Source organism: Anomalospiza imberbis, chromosome 26 (assembly GCF_031753505.1).
Source record: "Anomalospiza imberbis isolate Cuckoo-Finch-1a 21T00152 chromosome 26, ASM3175350v1, whole genome shotgun sequence".
Classification (NCBI taxonomy): domain Eukaryota; kingdom Metazoa; phylum Chordata; class Aves; order Passeriformes; family Viduidae; genus Anomalospiza; species Anomalospiza imberbis.
Genome location: NC_089706.1, coordinates 59274 through 78767, shown reverse-complemented (window position 1 = coordinate 78767; position 19494 = coordinate 59274).

Genomic DNA, 19494 nt, shown 5'->3' with positions numbered 1-19494 from the left:
TTTGAACAAGATGCTCTTGCACATAACTTGCATGTAACACAGGATAACTGCTCTGCTCATCACTTGGGAGGTTTGATTTCACATTAGGTTTAATGTATCTTCTGAAGACTTATCCATGTAATTCCCCCCAGTAGCTGGAAACATCTCTTCTGTCCTTGCACAGATTTATCACTGACACCATTTGCCTGATGCTGGATGCTGCAGGAGCATCTATTGAGCAGAGTGCTGTGATTTGTGATTTGCCAAAGGGGATTTTGAGATGCAGAAATAAATGGGCCCTGCTTCATCAATAGCTAACAGCCTGCTGAGAGTATCCCTGGCAGCGTGTGTGGCTTGGGAAAGGTCTGGCTGAACTCGGTGAGAAGCTGTTCTGTAGAACAGGAATGATCCCATCCTGAAAAATTTTAATTAAAATAAATGCCCAGGAAAGGGCCAACCATTTGTGCTGTTGCTTCCTGAGCCTCATCCCTGCTAATTAAGCAATGTTTCAGTGCAAGTGACCCACAGCTAATGAAGCACCCAATTTGCATTTACATTAAAAATTATATTTTTAAAATAAAGGTTTTGTTAAGTCGTGTTAGTCCGTCTGTCCAGGCATACACATTATCAAATGCTTCACAGGTTTTTATTGACTGGCAGCAGCTCTAGGGGCTTGGATAACACAGGAAGCGTCCTCTCTCCCTCAGATGCTCTGCCATGGCCAGATGACATGGCCAGATACAGAGAAGTTTTAGCTGAGCCTCTGCTTCCAGAGCTCTGGTGTCTGTGTCCAGGCTGTAAAACCTCAGGACACTGCTTCTGACAGTGAGGGGCTCTCAATGTCCTTCCAAGTAGGATGTCGTTTTTGCATCCAGTGTTTTTCTGCCCTGTGTTGCCACTGCCCACAGCTGCAGAGGTCTGCAGCTCCTTGGTGGTGCTGGGGCCATGCCAGTGATATTCTGGAGAGGTTTTCCCTCTGCTACTTCCCCATGCAGTACCTGCCCAGGCCAGTCAGGCTGCCCAAAGCAGCTGCAATGTTCATGAGTGGGCTGTAAAATGGGTGTCATGACCCCACAGTGACGTATGCTAAGCCATGTGCCTGGAGGAAGCAGGAGCATCCAGCCTGGGAGAAATGAGCGTCAGGCTCTGCAGGGGCCTGGCTCCAGAGGGGACAGGGGCTTGCACAGTTGTTGACTCCATGAGGAGGGGGGAACCTCAGACAGACAGCAGGATATGTTGTTCCTGTGTGCCTTCATGTTGGGGATTACAGTTTCCGTGTGGGGTTCCCCCAGTCCCTCACACTGAGCATCTGCCTGCAGCATCCACCATGCTGAGGGTCAGCCAGACTCTCATCCCAACACTGGGGGAACGCCAAGGTCCTTAGCGAGAGTCAGGGACAGCCTCTCTAGAGGAGAAGGTCTGTGTGAGGGGATGGGATGGGATGGGATGGGATGGGATGGGATGGGATGGGATGGGATGGGATGGGATGGGATGGGATGGGATGGGATGGGATGGGAGCATTTCTGGGGAATTTCTAGTGGGAAGCATTTCTAGCGGGGAGCATTTCTAGTGGGAAGCCCTCACTCAGCAGAGCCAAATAACTCATTGAAACACTCCTGCAGCACTGCCTCTCTCCCAAGTCCTCTCAACCACACTTAGAGTCATGGCTCTGGTTCTTGTATTAATGTATTCATATATTCATGTGGTTCGTGACACACAGCCCATATTCAAAAGTGGATCAGATCCTCACTCACAGGGAGTTCTCTCTTTCACACCCCAATTTTTTAAATTTTAAGTATTGAGGCATAACAGACTCTTAATGAGATATTGTCTGGGCCATCCCATATGCTTGACAACAGCATTCCCACGGACTGGAGAGGTGCTGCTTGGCTCCTCTCTGGGCAGTACCTGGGAGCTTTGGCTGTGCTGGGCAGGTATCCAGCTCCATTGATGGGATTTGAACTGTGGTGAATTACTGATCAGGAGCTCAAATTACATGTGGAGGGCACATAAACACCCATAAATGCAGTGCCCTTGTTAAGGGAAAGATCAGGCCCGCCTCATCTGGACAGGTCTCTCAGTGGCTCGAGCCCTGCTGTACTGCAGAATCAGCAGTGACATGTCTCCCTGCTCCTGGATTTGAGGGGAAAGGGGGCTCTGGAGACTGCCTACCAGTCCTGGATGCTGCACTCTGCTCGACTCTCATGACTGTGCTGAGGTCCAAGGGCTGCCAGTGCTGTCGCTAAAACATGCTCCCTCTTCCCCCAGTGTCACCAAAGCTGTCCCCATGGGGATGGTAGTCCCCCCTCGGTACCTGAATCCTTGCTGTGAGCTCCTGGGCTGCAGACACCTGGTTGTTGAGCTGGCACAACCTCATGGAGTCCAGCTCCTCTGGATACCTTTCATCTCTTTAATACCATCAGACATCCTCTGGCTTGTTTTTGTAGAGACTGAAGCAGCAGCACCTTGCCTGGCTCCATCTCCCTCTGCAGCGAGCCTGCAGCAGCCATGCCACATGTGACCCTGGTGCCCGGCTCCCCCCATGCCCTGTGTCTGCTGTGGGCTCATGGCACCAGGTCCTGCCCTGATGAATGTGGAACGTTACTTGCATCATGCACAGTGGTGCTTTTCCCTCCCCTTGGCTCTGTGGCCATGGAGCTGGCAAGTTGCTGAGCTTACTGAGGTGACACCAGGGTCCTCTCATCCTCCCTGTGACCACATCCCAAAGCTGAGATCCTGCGGTGGCTGGGATGCCCCTCAGGCAATGGAACGTGGCTCCTTGCTGCACTCCTGCCCTCCCTTTCAGCTTCTGCTTGGGTCTGACTGTTCTGATTTCTTGCTCCTGGTTAAGGAACACAAGTTTTTTGACAGATGCCTTTGCCATTATTCTTCCCTTCGTGTTGTTGTTGTTGTTGTGTGTTACTGTCAAATTGCATCTTCCTAAAGTCCTTCCCATCCTGTCAGCTGCAGATGAAGCACACACAGGGCTGAGTAATCTCTTGGCTCTGTCTGGGGAAATTGCCTTTTATTATTGATAAGGCAGCACTGCCTCACTCTGCTGTGAGCTGAAGCAGAAGCTGGGGAGCAATGCTTGGCCCTGCCACTGCCTGTGGGTGCTCCCAGGGAAGTCAACCTGCCCCTGGCCTGAGCAGATGGCAAAAAGAACCAAGCAATGCTGCAGCAAGGTGGGCCTGAGGCTGGCACCTGTCGGGCATCTCTCCTGGAGGAGAAGCCTACTGCAGGAAAGAGGCTGATCCTGCTTGGAGCATCCCAGCTTCTCCTCCTGCACCTCACAGGGAGCAAGGCATCCACTTTCCCACTTTGTGCTTGTCCCCATTGCAGGTGAGTAGTGTGGCACCTGGAGGCATGGCTCAAAGACAAGCCCTGTGAGGACAGGACACTGGGCAGAGAAAATGTGGCTCCCTGGCTGATTTGGGCTGGGGGCTGCTGTGCACAGAGGTGAGCTGTGCATGTCCATGTCCAAGCTTCCATTTCGTTCAATCCCCTTGGGTCCTGGTGGGGTGTCAGGGAGAAAGAAATCTAGGTCATGGCAAAAACTCTCTCTCTGAAGAATTAATATTTATGTGTGCTTACCGCATGTTCCTGCTCCTGGCTGCATAGGAGGGGCTGCAGTGCTCGGAGCAGTGAGTGTCCACACACGTGCTGCGGAGTGAAGGCGTAAGTGTCACAAGGTGGCCATGGGCCCCTTGGCCATGGGTGAGGCAGACATGACTGGCCCTGGCTCTGGCTCTGACTCCTGTGCCCATGGCTCTGCTGCTGCTCTTGGAGGGCCTTGGTTTGTTCCCACTTGAGATTGGCACTGGATAATGGCCCAGTGGGGTACCTGGTCCCAGGAGCTGGAGGAAAAGGGTAGAGGATGATGGCTGGGAAGGGAGCACACAGGGGAAGGACACTGCTCTGAGCACTAATATCCCCTTTCCAGGGTGGATCTTGAGCTGCTGAGGGCTCTAGTTACACTTCACTCCATGAACAGTCCCACCTTTGCAAAGTGACTGACACTTCCCATGATGTGCTAATAGGTCCTTGGGACCAGAACAGTTCCTGCAGCATGGTTCAGCTGGTGTGAGCTGTTCCTACCTGCCAAACAGACCAGATACTGCTGGACTGCTGCAGAGCAAGAGGAGCAGGGCAGATCCTGCTCCCAGGCATGGGAAGGGGGAGCTCGGAGATCCATGAGGCACAGGGCAGGTGGTGCATTCCGGGATGCAGCTTTAAAAGAGCTGCCTGGATCTTCCCGTACATATTTAAACCCTCCTGTGCTGCATAGGAGTGTGGCCAATGCTCAGCTCTTCCTTTGGCTTTTCTCCCAGGCAGCCACACAGGGATTTGCCAATAGCGGGCACAGGGATGACACCACTGGTGCCGGTGCTGCATCCCGGCAGCCTCCACCAGGACCTGCTGCCACCACTGGTACATGCCACAAGCTGTGTTAACCCTGCTTTGTGGGTGCTGTGGGGCAGGACAAACTGATGGTCCCTTGAGCACAGCATCCAGCTGCCCAAACAGGATCCAGTTGTGGATCCAGGCTCTATGCAGCACTGAGTTCATTGTGCTTCCATGAAGGTCATTCCGTTAGTGTGGGCCTCCTCCTGCTTGGCTTGCTGGTGGAAGTCCAAAGTCCAAGGTGATCCATATCCCAGTGGTGCTGTGAGCAGAGCGCCCAGGCTGGGAAGGGGCTGAGGGCGCTGTGCTAGCACCCTTTGGTGATGAACTGGGCAGAAAATTGCCGAGTCAACACAAGCCCAGCAAAATACTCTTGTTGGAAGCCACCATAGCAAGCACTATTTTACTGATAAATCTGATTTTTAAATGAGTTGCATGTCAGGCTGGTAAATAATGCATCTCGTAAATGAAGAGAGCTGGAACCAGGCTGGAACAAGCAGCCGGTGCTGCAGGTACAGCAAGTCCTGCACAGCAGGGAGAGCAGTGGCAGCAGTTCTTGGGAGCACTTTCCCTGTACTGCTTGTCAAATTGCTTTTAAAAGTCTCCAGTTCCCACAGCACATTCCATGAGCTTTTCACATAAGCATAAATAGAGGAGTAGCATTGATGGGAACAAAAAGGTTTTTTATATATGAACTTCAGAGAGCAATAGGGAAAGCAGGAGGTTCTTGAGGCAACAGCCCTTGGGAGACATGGATCTTTTTGATTTCAGGAGCCATTCTGGTGGTCTTCTTGCTCCAGATCCTGACAGACAGTTTTCCTAGCCTCCTAGCCTCTTATCACCAATACTTGAGTAGAACAGATTGTTAATTACTATTAAAAGTCCCAAGAGCTACACAGTACTCTGCTTCCTACCTGCCTGGAACAGATTGGGCAGAAACTCCCTGAGGTCTTGGATACGTGTGGCTTTGCACTGGATAAAACTCCCTGTTACCTCCAGGTTTTCATGGGGAAGCCCAATCCTGAGTGGGCTGTGCTGGGGAGGGGGTGGTGGGAGTCTGTCCTGGGTGCAGCCCTGAGCTCAGTGCTGTGATCTGAAGGGGGAGAACTTCAAATCACCATGGCTGATCAGTCTTGAAAATCACTTGTGCTGAGGGCTGTCACTGGCTGCTTGTGGCACATCCCTGTGCACGTGCTAGCCATACAGAACCCCGAAACATCCTCCCACAAAACATCCTCCACAGATGTTTCAGGTTTCTTTGAGTGCAGGAGCCAGAGAACAGATCTGTGCAAGGGAAGGATTTGGAGTCAGAAAGCACTTGGACTGCGTAGCAGCTGGAGCACATCCTGATGAACTCAGGGCTGCAGGGGAGTAAACCTGGGGCAGATCCCCGTTCGTTTTGTGAGTCCTGTCACCATCACATCTGGTGGGGACCTGGGACCTTCTGCAAAGCAGGAGCACAATTGCAAACACCCCAGGAGTGGGGCTGGAGCTTGGTCTAGTGTCAAAGCTCCAGGAGCCTTGACTTCCCAGGAAGGCTGCGGCCCATCTCTGGAACAGGCAGTGAGTGGCACAGGCTGCTTAGAGCAGCTCTGGCTGCCCCATCCCTGATAGTGCTCAAGGCCAAGTTGGACAGGGCTTGGAGCAACCTGGTCTAGGGGAAGGTGTCCCTTCTCATGTCAAGGGGTGGAATGGGATGAGCTTAAAGGTGCTTCCAACACAAACTGTCCTGTGATTATTTGATCTTTGGGCAGGCTGCAAGGAGCAGAGTTGGTTAGTGATTAATTAAGTGCTATTGGAAGCGATTACTGATCAACAAAGTGCCTTGAGGCAGCCTGCTGAGCCTGCGGGAGGGGTGTGAAATCAGTACAATGGTCTCCTTGAACACTGCTGAATGAGTAGGGAAGAGTTAATGGCTAATTAAAACTCTGGATGATTTCCAGGGTGATAGTCAAGGTGCTTGTGAACTGGTGTTAAAAGACAAATTCTTCATTGCCAATCCAGCTACCATCCTTGTTCAGTTAAACTCTGCAACAGATCTCCCACAAAGGTAATTTTCTGCTTCTCTGGCTCAATTCTATTCATATTTTAGAGGGCAATTGGCATCACTTGGTGTCCTTATATGCCCAACTAAGTGCACCTTGTTTCAGGAGTGAAAGTTAATGCCTCTCCATGTAGGTTAGTGCAGCAGTTTATGGTGAGGGCTGGGGCCAGGCAGAGGTGGGGACCAGGGGCACCATTGCCACTGCTGCTGCTGCTGCTGCCAGAAGCCTGGTGCTTGCTTCAATGCAGATTCCCCAGTTTCCATTTGAGCTGTTTTCTGGATGCTGTGGCTGGCAGCAGTGAGCCCACAGTACCAGTGGCTGCCTCTGCTACTCAGCAATGGTCAGAGGGATGCAGGACAGACCTGATTGCACCAGGCAGTTGTGTGACAGCAGAAGGATGCCAAGGGCACACCATGGTCACACGTGGTTTCAGAGTCATAGGGAATGGTGACAGGGCTGTCACCTGCCACACAGTCAGAAGGGCTCAGCCAGCAAACAGTGCCCAGCAAATGGCAACCAGACATTGTGTTTGGAGGCCTCATTTATGGAGCAGCTGAGGAAGCATTAGTGACTTTGATAATGTCAAGGACTAGAAAGTAAATTCTTCCACTATAAATTTTGTCTGGTTTAAAAGTAGGTTATACTTTCAAAGTGCTTTAGTTCTTAGGAATTTAATATTTCTATGTCAATTGTAAGACAAGTAATTGGATGGCGAGAAGGTTGTTACTGGAACCTGAGATTAAAGGCAGGATTTGAAATGCTGTGTTGTGTGCAGGTGGGTGTTTTTGTTCACTGCAAATGTGACTCTGGAGGTTTTGTTGGCACCATTTCTGTTTGAAATCATGGAAACACAGAATATCCTGAGCTGGAAGGGACTTGCATGGATCAGCTCCTGGCCCTGTGGAGAAGAACCCCAAAATCCACCCTGTGCCTGAGAGGGTTGTCCAAATGCTTCTTGAGCTCTGGAAGCCTTGGGGCTGTGACCATTCACTAGAGAGCCTGTTCCAGGGCTCAACCACCCTCTGGGGAAAAATTTTTACCTAATATCCAGCCTAAACCTCTCAGCACCCATGGAATGGCCCTGGCAGAGAAGACCACTCTCCCAGCACCTGCCATGCCCGGGGTACTCATCCACAGAGTGGTGTGTCCATGGAGGGAGCAGCTCCAGACCTGGGCTGAATCCTCCCTGGGAGTGGGTTGTTTTAATCTCACCAAGCAGTTTATATTGAGGATATCAAAAGGCCTTTTGGCCCATGCTGGGAGATACTTGGGCTGCTTCTGGCAAGAACTCTGCCTTCTCTTACCCTCATTCACCCCTTCCTGCCTAGGGAAGGAGTTTCCCACATCCCATGAGCATCATTTCCCTGGTGTGTCCCTTTCCAAATCACAAGCTGCACTACTGCGAGCTGGCATCAAGACTCTGAGGTGAGCATGAGCTGGCTGAATCCAAGCCCTCCCTGTGGGGCTGCAATCCCAGAGCTCCTGGACATGGACCATAGCTGCAACACCACGGCCGTGGATTTCCCTGAAGGGATGAAGCGGCACTGGTGGAGGTCCTGGGGCACCCTCTGTGAAATTGCTCTGCCTGTGCCATGCGTCACCCAAGGGGTACCAGAACCGTGCAGCCCTGTCCCAGAGCTCCATGCCCAGCCTGCCTGAACTGAGAGGAAAATGGGCTCAGTTTAATGACAAGACTTTCATATTTCAGCCTTAAACCTTCTGTAAACCAGCAGCTGCTGGACAGGTGAGCTGGACTCCTGTGCCTAATGTAGATTGATAGCAGATCAGCTTTTCTGTCTTAATTTGCTTATGACCTAGAGAATTAGCAGAGAGGATCTGTTATCCTGCCAGTGCACTAATGACTCTGGCAAGAGAAGGGCTCCCCAGGGAAGCAGTGGTATTTACTAACCTTTCCCCAGTTTGCTTTATATAATAACAGACTCCTCCAAATGTCCTCGGCGTGACTAGCCATTCCCCTTCGCTTGCACATGCCTTGATATTTCACTTTTTAAATTTCAAGACTATTGCACAGTAAGAAAAGGTGCTGAATGCCTCATGTCATTCATCTTCCCTCTACCTTCAGAGACTATTCTTAGCCACGCCATCGGTTTAGCAATGCAAAGGGAGGTACTTTTCCTTTTCAAGGTCTCTAAAGATTTCCTGTATCCATATGTCCAGCTAGAAAAGAAAAACAACTTGAATCTGCCTGCCAGCCTACCCTTCAGCTCACTGCTTTTCTCCAAAATGGGTTGCAAGGCAGGCAGCATAGAAGAGAGCCTCTCCAGGGGCATTTCTAAAGGCAGTGGGACAGCTGAGCACAATGTGCTGACGTTCAGTTAGGACACTCCAATGACACACCATCCCAATGAGTGTCACTGCAAAATATCATGGAGTAGCCATGGAAAAAAGGACCTGGGGGTGCTGGACATGCACTAGCCACATGTGCTGGGACCCAGAAACCCCCCTGAGCCCTGGACTGATCGCACAGTGTGGGCAGCAGGGGAGGGGGGATTCTGCCCTGCTCAGGTGCGATCCCACCTGCAGAGCTGCTTCCATCTCTGGGAAACAACACCAGAAAGATGTGGAGCTGCTGGAGCAAGACCAGAGGAGGCCACTGAGATGCACCAAGGGCTGGAGCCCCTCAGCTCTGGATCCAGGCTGGGACAGCTGAGGGTGTTCAGCCTGGAGAAAAAACAGGGCTCCAAGGGAGCAGCTCCAAGGCTCCAGGGAGACTTTAGAGCCCTTTTCAGTGCCTAAAGGGGCTCCAAGAGAGCTGGGGAGGGAGTTTGGACAAGGCGGAGGGACAGAACAAGGCGGAATGGCTTCCCACTGCCAGAGGACAGGGATAGATGGGATATTGGGAAGGAATTCTTGGCTGTGAGGGTGCTAAGGCCCTGGCACAGGTTGCCCAGAGCCACTGTGGCTGCTTCTGGGGTGGGAGCTGTACAAATGGGGATGATGAATGGAGTATGTCCAAGCTGCCACCATCACTTCGTGTGACAAGTGTGTGCAGACACCATTCGCAGCCCTACAGCCTCCCTTCACACCCATCACCCACCACGCCCTCCCCAGGAATCAGTTAATTCCTCACCCTGACAGCCCAGTCCAAGTGCCAGCAGATGCAGCTATTGCTGTTGCATGCTGCCATTTATGAGTGTTTTCATTTCTATAGATTCTTGACATTAAAAGCCCATACTTAAGATAATTAGAACAAAGTCTTGCAATCAGCATATATTTCAATAAGATGTTTTAATTTACAGGTGAAAGTTCTGAACTTATTATTATTTAAATAATATTATCAGTATTGACAGTATCCTATATAGACCTGACTTGCTTAGGGTATTTATGATACTCATTTCTTTTTAATCCCTTTTAGTTTGATGAACACACATCAAACCTCCAGGAAATGACAGAGTAGCTCCTCAAGGAAGCCAGGCAGAGCTGTGTTGGTGGTGGCTTGGATTGCCATGGGGAGGCTCTTTACAGAGCTTGGTTGAGGCACTGCAGCAATCCTGGAATCATACAATACTGAACTGGAAGGGATCCACAAGAATAATCAAATTCAACTCCTGGCCCTGCACAGGACAACCCCAAAATCCCACCATCTGCTTGAGAGCATTGTCCAAATGCTCAATGAGTTCTGTCAGGCTTCAGGCTGTGACCCCTTCCCCGCGGAGCCCATTCCAGTGTCCATGATACTCTACAGCATGAGTTTGGGCGGCCTCAGATCTTTCCAAAACACTCAAGAGAGAGATTCTGACTCTGGGAAATGATTTCTCACTTCACAGTGTCAAAGGCTGTTGAAAATAGCTGCTGTCAGCATCCAAGAGTTCTTGTGTGCCAGCAGTGGGGCGAGAGGTTGGAAGAGGCTGTCTGCTCATCTAGCCAAAGGAGCTGGAGTATCTCCTATGTTCTCTGCTTTGCTCTCCATCCCTGGCCCCTGGGGCAGCCTCACAGGCAGCTATCCTTGCCCTGCTCCAGCAGGTGCAGGATACTCCTCCCTCCTCCTGCCTCCATTCCATCTGCACCTTTGTCCTGCCCATGCCTTCTTCCTGCCCACGTCTCCATACCGCCAGACATGGTCTTACAGAACAGGCAGCAGCAACAGCAGACCTTGATCCTCCTCTAGACCTACAGATTGCCTTTTTCCCCCAGCAGTATCTTTGGGAAGGTTTTTTTAAATGATGTTGTCCCTGTGGATGTTGGTGTCACCCCAGTAGCAGGTGTGTGGTGCCACCTGCCAGGACAGTGCCTGCAGCCAAGCTCCTGCCAAGGTCAGGGATGGGGAGGATGGTGTAACCAATGTCCCCGTGCTGGCTGCCAGGTAACAAGTGTCTGCTCTGGTTTACCTGACAGTGCTCCAGAACACAATGCACCTTCCCTCAAGAGCGGGCTGCAGCTGGCAGCCCTTCATTTATCAGGCTTAAAAATAGTCACAGGCGTTATAAACAACCTTGCACAGAACACAACAGAAACCTTGTTTTTCATCCTCTCTGTGTTCCTTGTGGGAACAAATGCTCTTATCTCCTTTCTGTGCTTGGTTGACTGCTCTGTGCAGGAGAGAGACATGAACGATACAGCACATCCAGCACCTCGCCTTGTGTAAAGGAAATTATCTATTTATTTATTTCTGCTTTTGTGATGCTCCAAGTTCTTCAGGGGAACCAGGATGAAGCAGCACCTCAGCAGCCACTGGAGAATTGTTTGGAGACTGGTACCCACCAGCCTCTGAGCTTTCAAAAAAATCTGCTTACAGAGGACAGACTTTGGCTCTTTCTCAAGAGCTCCTTCCAAATCCAAGGGCTGTCTGGCAGACTCATGTTAATAAACAGTTGCACATTAACAGTTATGAAGTTTTTATCTTTTGCTAAAAAGGTATGAATTATGCAGCAGGGAAATACATGAGTTACTAGTGTGTAAAGAGCTCACAGCAGCCCACGGATTCACTGTGTGGAGGTGCCGCGAGCCCTGAGGTTCTCCTCTCTCTGCCAGCCCCATTCCGGCTGTCGGCAAGTCGGTGCACGGGCTCCTGTCCCGGCTTGGTGCATGCCGGTTCCCAGGCTGGCCTGGGAAGTCTGTGAGCATGTCTGGCTCTGCCCTCCCTGGGAACGACACAGCTGCCAGTGCTGGTCCTGCCCTTGCCGTGCCACCAGCTTCACCACATCGGGCTTTCCCCACAGAGTGGTGATAGTGAAAACCAGAGCCACATTATTTGCTGTAATAAGGCATTTTCTGTAATCTTTCAGAGCCGTCCCTTCACTGCCACAGGGGAAAGCTCTTAATGGTGGCTTTAAGTCTTTAAGTAGGTTTGGTTTTCGGGGACCTGACTATACGGGGCTGGGTGGTTCATCCCACCCATGTGCTGCAGCTATGGCAGCATTGCCTTCCCGACCTTGTTCCCTAAATCAGCTGCTATTTAGGCTTTGTTTATAGCTCTGCTTAACCAACAGTGTGTTGCATGTAAATGTTCTTATTTATTATTTGGCCGACGGGGGGTGTGTTAAATTCCATTTGGAAAGGACCAGGGACATGGAACTCATGCACCCCATGGCCCTGGGAATGTGGGACGGCAATTAACAAAATTAGCTCCATAGAATCATGACATGGTTTGGATTGCAAGGGCCCTTAAAGCTCATTCCCTCATCCCTACCATGGGCAGGGACTCCTTCCCCAGGCCAGGTTGCTCCTCACCACACAGGATTCTGTGCCACAGCTCCCAAGTCCTGTTGTGCCACTCACGCACATCACGCTCTCCTGCTTTACGTATGCTGTAAATCCTGAAAGATTTCCTGTCTTTTTTTCTCTTCCTTCTCTCCATGCACAACCCCTGAACAGCCACCTCTCTGCCTGCTGCTCTGTATGGAATTTTTACTGGTGTAATGTATATTTTGACAAAGATCGTGAAGGCCCAAGGGTGACAAATATTAATTGCACACTGAATTTTGTACTAGGGCAAATCTTTCGATGAAATAATTCAGAGGTGGAAGAGATGCTGAGGAAACTACTTCGCCAGAATAGTGTCCAGGCTCCCATGAGCTGAAGGAGAGAGTTACAAATAAGCAACAGGCAAACAGTTTGACATAGTTTTATTTTCTCCCAGCACCGCTGTGATCTATAAGCCATAGCAGGCAGATCTTTCCAAAGAAGCTATAAGAACTCATTAATATTCATGCTGTTTAATCACGAGGCAGCAACGGCGCAGCAGTGATAATACCTAATGAGTTTTGATGCACTGAGCTCACCTCTCTAGAGGCTCCAGCTCTGTCAGCTGGGCTGCTAGGTCATGGACAAGATGCTCTGCTCCTCTTGTCTTGCTCAGGCTTGTCTCCCACCAATCCAGCCACTGCTGTTTTCCATCAGTCTGCATCTCAGCCAGAGGCTGTGCTCTGGGAAAAGCCCTGCTGCTGTGTTTACTCATGCAAGCCAATCCTCGGAACCTGCTTCATGTCACCAGGCAGCATTCAACATGAACCTGCAGCTAATTATGTGTTCTTGCTAAAATAGTTGAGTAGCCTTCATTCTGATCGCTGTAATTGCATCCTAAAGAATTTATGTGTCAGCTTGTTGCATGCATGGTGTTCTGTAAATACCAAATTAAGTTCATTGTTCAGTCCTGAGGCACCTGAGGCACAGGTAGCCCACAACCAACCTCCCAAATGGAGAAGGCTGGACATTATTACCTTGGAGGTCTTTTCCAAATGTAATGATTCTATGATTCTATTGTATAGTTATTCCTGGAACTTAGACAGGGGAGGGCTCAGTGCCAGACTTTGCCAGGGACAGAGTTGGACCCTGCTGGGCAAACAGTGGAATGTGCCAGACCAGTGCAGGGCACCCCTTGCCACCAGCCCCAGCTGTTGGAAAACACTGCTGATGTTCTGCCAGTCCATGGAAGGGGTTCCTGAAGAGTCAGAGAAGACCATAAATTAACCTGGAGAACAGAAAAGTGTAATCCTATTCAGTGAGAGTTAAAAGCAAACAGCTCTGTTAACTATTAATTGTTATAATTGAACAAGATCAGAAGCCCAACGTGTGTTCTATGAAGAAAAATGGAAGCTTATACAAAAGTTACCAAAATGATGCTATGCTTCCATTATGGGTCTTTACAGAACATTACTTATTGTCAGTGTTTTTCATGTTTGCTGCCAAAATACAAACAATAGCTCCCCACAAAACTGTGCATGTTAGTTAACCTCATTAAATCCTAAAGGATTAGTCAACTGTTCCTCAAAGTTATGTGGCTTGGAAAGTGATTTTCTAATATGCAAACTTCAAAGGAATTTTGAAATCCTGCTGCGTAAGCGAGACAGACAAATGCTAATCCATTGGAGTGCTGCTTAATGGCCTGTTTCATTTTTGTCTTTCTTGGTCTTTGTAAGCAGCTGGACATGAAGGCTGCTTACAATTCAGCTCCCTCTTGTATCACCCCACTCATTGAACATGGATTCCTCTTCCACATAGATGACAGTGCATGCAGGTATGGCCGTGCTCCTGTGTCTTTTCCCCAACCTACAGCTATGCATGGACACAAACCCACCTGGGGAGGGCCTCCCCAGGCCCACTGGTGGGTGATCACAGACTCCTGGAATGGTTTGAGTTGGAAGGGACCCAAAAGCTCATTCCAAACCTCCTGCCATGGGTAGGAAACTCTATCACTATCCCAGGTTGTTCCAAGCCATGTACGACCTGGCCTTGGACACTTCCAGGGGTGGGGGAGCCACAGCTTCTCTGGGCCACCTGTGCCAGGGCTTCAGCACCCTCAAAGGGAAGAACTACCTCCTAATACTTAACCTAATTGTTTCCTGTTTTAGTTAGTGTTAGGGAGGACAGGGAGTCTGTGCCTGCCCAGCATATCATGTGGAATTGGAAACCCACCACCGCACAGGCTTGGTGGGGACTTCCCTGACTCAAATAAATAATGCTATTAACTGGGAAGTAATGAAGGAATTAAACGCACTGAATTTTGAGAGCACAAAGAACTGAAAACCACAAATTAAGGTTCACAGACCCCCTGTGCAATTCAGAGGGAATTGCTCAGTTCATGGTTCATGTGGGAGAAGAGGGAAAGGAATGTGGCACAGTGGTAGCAGCTCTGTAATGTAATAGAAGAAGCACAAGTGGCACTTCAGTCCCAAGAAGCTTCTCCTGCCTCCCCTGCATCTTCTGGGGCTCACAAGGGACTGGAGGAGCTGGGCTGGTGTGCTCCGGTGTTGTGAGTGGAGTCTGGACAGAGATCCCTGTTTCTGGTCCCATCCCACTGCCTTTCCCCATTAAGCCCTACGGCATCAGCCACGTTCTGCCAGGACACTCAGATGAATCTCGGGATCCCTACTCATAAGCGTTGGAGGATGTTGCTGTAATGGAGACAGCCAGCAGTAAAGTCAGAAATCCAGACTGAATAATGTATTCACTGCTGTGTTATCAGCCGGGAAACCTGTTAGTAATAAAAACACATGAGCAGAAGCAAGAGCACATGAATGTTTAAAGGGATGAGGGCATTCTTGAGGATGACACATAGGCAGGCCCAGTGTGAGTCTGGGTGTCAGACATATCAAAAGGCTGCTGTATGGAAGCATTTCAGTATTTCTAACATGCAGGGAGCACAGCTTTACCTCAGGGATCTTATTTCATTCACCTAAAAAGGAAAAGCATCACACTATACTCTGGAGACCAGTGAAAGATTCTGACATTGGACTCAAGGATCTCAAAAGTCTTTTCCAACTTAAATGATTCTCTCTTCTTCCAAGTAAAGCAGCAGGATGAGAGGAAATGGCTTCAAGTTGCACCAGAGGAGGTTTACTTGAGATCCTAGGGAAAATTTCTTCATCAAAAGGGTTGTCCATCATTGGAACAGGCTGCTCAGGGAAGTGGTGGAGTCACCATCCTTGGAGGAGTTGAAAAGATATGTAGATGTGGCACTTGAGGACAAGGATTAGCGGTGGCCTTGGCAGTCCTGGGTTAATGGTTGGACTTGACGGTCATAAGGGTTTTTTCTGACCTAAATGATTACATGGTTTTATGATTCCTGACCCTTATGTCAATAACAGATAGCGTCCAAACCCACAGGAACCATCTAACAACAACAGAACACACTCTATTTTCTTTTTTTTGAAACTGGTTTTGAGGGCTGACAGTGAAAGATGAAGCACTGTGTACTCCCTCCCCTCATCCTTCAGTGAGGTTGAGCCCAGCAGTGGGAGTTGAGAAGTGATATCTGTAAAACAGATGGATCAGCAAAGAAACAAAAGTCCCTGCTTTGTGAGAGGGAAATTAACATCTTTGTTATAAGTCAGAGGAAAGGTTGGTGCTGGAATGGTGAACTTTGAAGATTGTCATATTGTCATTATTCATTAATGACCACAAAATAAGCTGCCTCTAAATGATAACAGTGGGATATAATGGCAAACCTATGAAGCTTCTATTAGATCCCATTTACTACCAAACGGTTCTTTGCAAATAACTTGTTAACAAAACCCAGCAATATTAATCAGGTTTTGGATACAGTGACAGGTGTTGCTGTACAAACACTGCCTGGAGAAAAAAGAATCTTGAAAAACTCTTTCCCTGTATTTAGAGCAATAATTGAATAACTGAATTATAATAGGACAGGAGATCCAGAATTATGGATGTCATAATGTAGTGGGAGGATTTTTGTCTGGCTGACACAGGAGGAAAAAATAACAAAAAAATAACAGAGAGAAAGGTGTGTCACCAGTGTTCTTAGAGTGACATTGGTATATAAGCTCTGGTTCTGAGACAACCTCTGCAATATGCTGAGAACCATGCTGAAAGGGAGGAACCCGATCTAGAACTGGACACAGTGCAGTGGGAAGACAATTTATTTCTCAGTGGATGCTCAGCCGTGGCACCTCTCAGCAAGAGTGTTGTGGAAGTCACAGAAAATAAGGAGACTTTTACATCTCAAGCATGGGATGCTCTAGGAGAGTTGCCATGTACAGGCCCAACCCAAGGGAACTCTGAACCCCAGGTATATATTTTTTCCAAAGTTCTGCCTCTATTGTAGCCACAGCTGGGTGACCTCTGCCTTGAGGTGAATTTTTTTTCTGTCAGAGTGAATTATTCTACTTCCTGTACTAAAATGTAAAATAACTTAAAGCCTTTGTAAGCAGCTTATTCTATATGAGCTGTAAATTCAGCTGGGCCTGTAAAAAATGCTCTCTGTAAAACTTTTATCAAAGTTATTTTGTGTTATTATTGCTTTCTGTGATGTGTCTGGATTTTCCAAACAGCAAATAATTCTGCACTTATCTTGGTTCCCTTGATAATATTTTTTATGACAGATCTACTGAGACTCTAGCTACATGACTAACATTCAAAAAGAAGAATGGGGACAGTCTTTTCTAAATAACTCTGTGTAAACCCTCACATGCTGCTGCTTAAATACTAATCATGAAAAGACAAGGAATGTATTAATCATGTAGATTTGTACAAGTAATGTAACCAGATCTGCATGAGATGTTGCTCAGAATAACTAAGGCAGTCATCCTTATGCTAGGCAAGGCTGATCTGCTCAAATGAGGCTTTCTGGAAGGTTCAAGCAGTTGGAAGACTGACAAAGTGATGAAGTCAGCGATGTCAATAGCAGTCAAAGTAAGGTCAGCTGTGTCAGTCTGAAATCACACCTCAAAGACCACGGAGCGATCCCAGGAGAAGGCTGACGCACACACAGGTAACCCTAGTGTTCTGTCCAAATGTAGGGGTGGGGAAGGAGAATTGTTTTTCACTTCCTAACACTCCACTGCTCCTCCTTCATCCTCTCTTCTAGAAGTCAAGAGAATTGTTAGTGTGTCGTTGCAGCTCAGACCCCCTCTCCTCTGTCAGTAGGGCTAGTGGAACTGAAGAGGGCAGGACAATGCCTAAATCCTCTGTCACTGGTTCCAGTCCACTCAGATATTTCAAGGTGTCTATGAAAGACAAGCTCAGGCTTCATGTACATGACTCAGGCTGGCAGGCAATGACTGACAGGAGTGAGCATCAACTCTCAAGAAAATTGAGTTTACTTTTGCACTCTCCAGAAAAGTTTGTGCACAGACACAGAGGGCTGGTAGTGCTGCTCTGTAAGCTTTGACTGGTCCTCCTTGTTTCCCCAGGCTGCTCAATCAGCTGATATTCAGTGAAGAGAGAGAAAGTAACTGCTGAAAAGGAGCAGGAATCAGAGAGGAGCTGGGGATTACTTTTATGAGACAGACTGGGACAGGCTTTTGGACCATGCCAGCTATCCCAAATCCCTGTGAACAGGGTTATAAAACTTGACAAGGCTGCTGCAGATATTTCATATCCTATTAAAGATGTAAAACCACTGACAGAGATGAACCGCTTACAGATGCTAACTCACTGCTGGTGAAGGAGGCTGACAGCAAGGGGAAGGTCAAACAAAGGATTTTAGTGGGTGATGATCAGAAACACACCCAAGTGGGGAGAAATGGCTGAGTGCATGGTAAAAACTGTAAAACATCATCAAACCAACAGCTTCTGCCATTCCTAATAAATGGAGGAATAGCATACTTTGCCAGTCAGTCCTACATACAGAGCAGAGCTGGCCTGTGACACCCGTTAGCCAGGGTTTTATCCCAGCACAGACCATTCCCAATCATTACATTTAGAGCTACAAAGCTGATCAAGAGACTGGAGCATCTCTCTTATGAGGAAAGGCTGAGAGAGCTGGGCCTGTTCATCCTCAAGAAGGGGCAACAAAGAGGGGAGCTCATCCATGTCTATAAATGTTTAAAGGAGGGCTGCCACGAAGATAGACCAGGCTCTGCTTGGTGGTGCCCAACAACAGGACAAGAGGCAATGGGCAGAAACTGATGCACAGGAAGTTCCACCTGAATATGAAGAAGAACTTCCTTATATGTGAGTGATGCAGCACCGGAACAGATTGCCCAGAGAGGTTGTGGAGTCTCTCTCACTGGAGATGATGAATGGTCTGTACACAATCCAGTGCCATGTGATCTGGTATGACCCTGGAAGCAGAGAGGTAGGACCATATTGACCCACTGTGGTCCCTTTCAACCTAACCCATTCTGTGATCTTTGATTCTGTAATTCAGTAGCAGTGGCTCTGCCACTGCAGCTCCCTGCGAACAGTCCCCTGGTTCTGTCAGACTTGGTCCTCACTTCCCGAATAACTCAGTCCTGCTTGCCTCTTTCAGCCATGCACTTTACTGCATTTCTCCAGCCTTGGTTATTCTTCAAAGCATTAAGTTCTAGATCTAGACTTAAACACTCCATTACTACACTTAGGTTCTAAATCCAAAATATAGACTTCTGCATGCTGCAATTCTGTACAACATGACTGCGTGACTCTCCCCTCAGTATTTGACTGGGTCTTTATCCCCTCTTTGCATTCATTGGCATTGGCAGTGCTTGATCACATCATCTGCATCCTAGAGCAAGTAGCAGAAGGGTATTTGCGTAGGTTGCTTCTTTATTCACATTGACAAGTCCTCTTAGTTCATCTCGTTAACTCTACTGCAGCATCCAACCATACTTGGAGCAGGCACATGTGGAGCAATCTCTGTAGTTACTTTTTAAATTTACTCTGGAAGTTTTGACTCCTGTGGGTGAGGCACAGGGGAAACAGCAAAGAAGATGAAAAGTGCTTGAGAGTATACGACTGTATGTCCTGTAGATCCCTGCATGACATCTCCTCTCAGAAATTATTCCCCTTGTTTCAGAAGTGCCTTATTTTTTTCTCCTCTTTTTTTTTTTTTTTTTTTTTTTTTTTGGCCAGCTTGAGGATAACTGAACACTGCTGTCATTGTACAAAGCAGTACAACACAGGTCAGGGGCAGACTCATCCCTTGCCCAAGCTTTTAACCTGTTGGCAGTTGTTTGTGTTAAGCAAACAAGCAAACCATTTTCTGTCAGTTTTTCCCATATTCTCTGTCACAAGGGTTACAGAGCTTCCTTCAACTGAGGTGTCTTTCATTTCATGAGTGTTAGTTTAAAAGGATTTGTGATGTTTCAGGTGCAAAATGATGTTGAATATGCAGCTGGAAAATTGAGGCATACAAAGGATCTGTATTTACTGTCTGATTTACTGT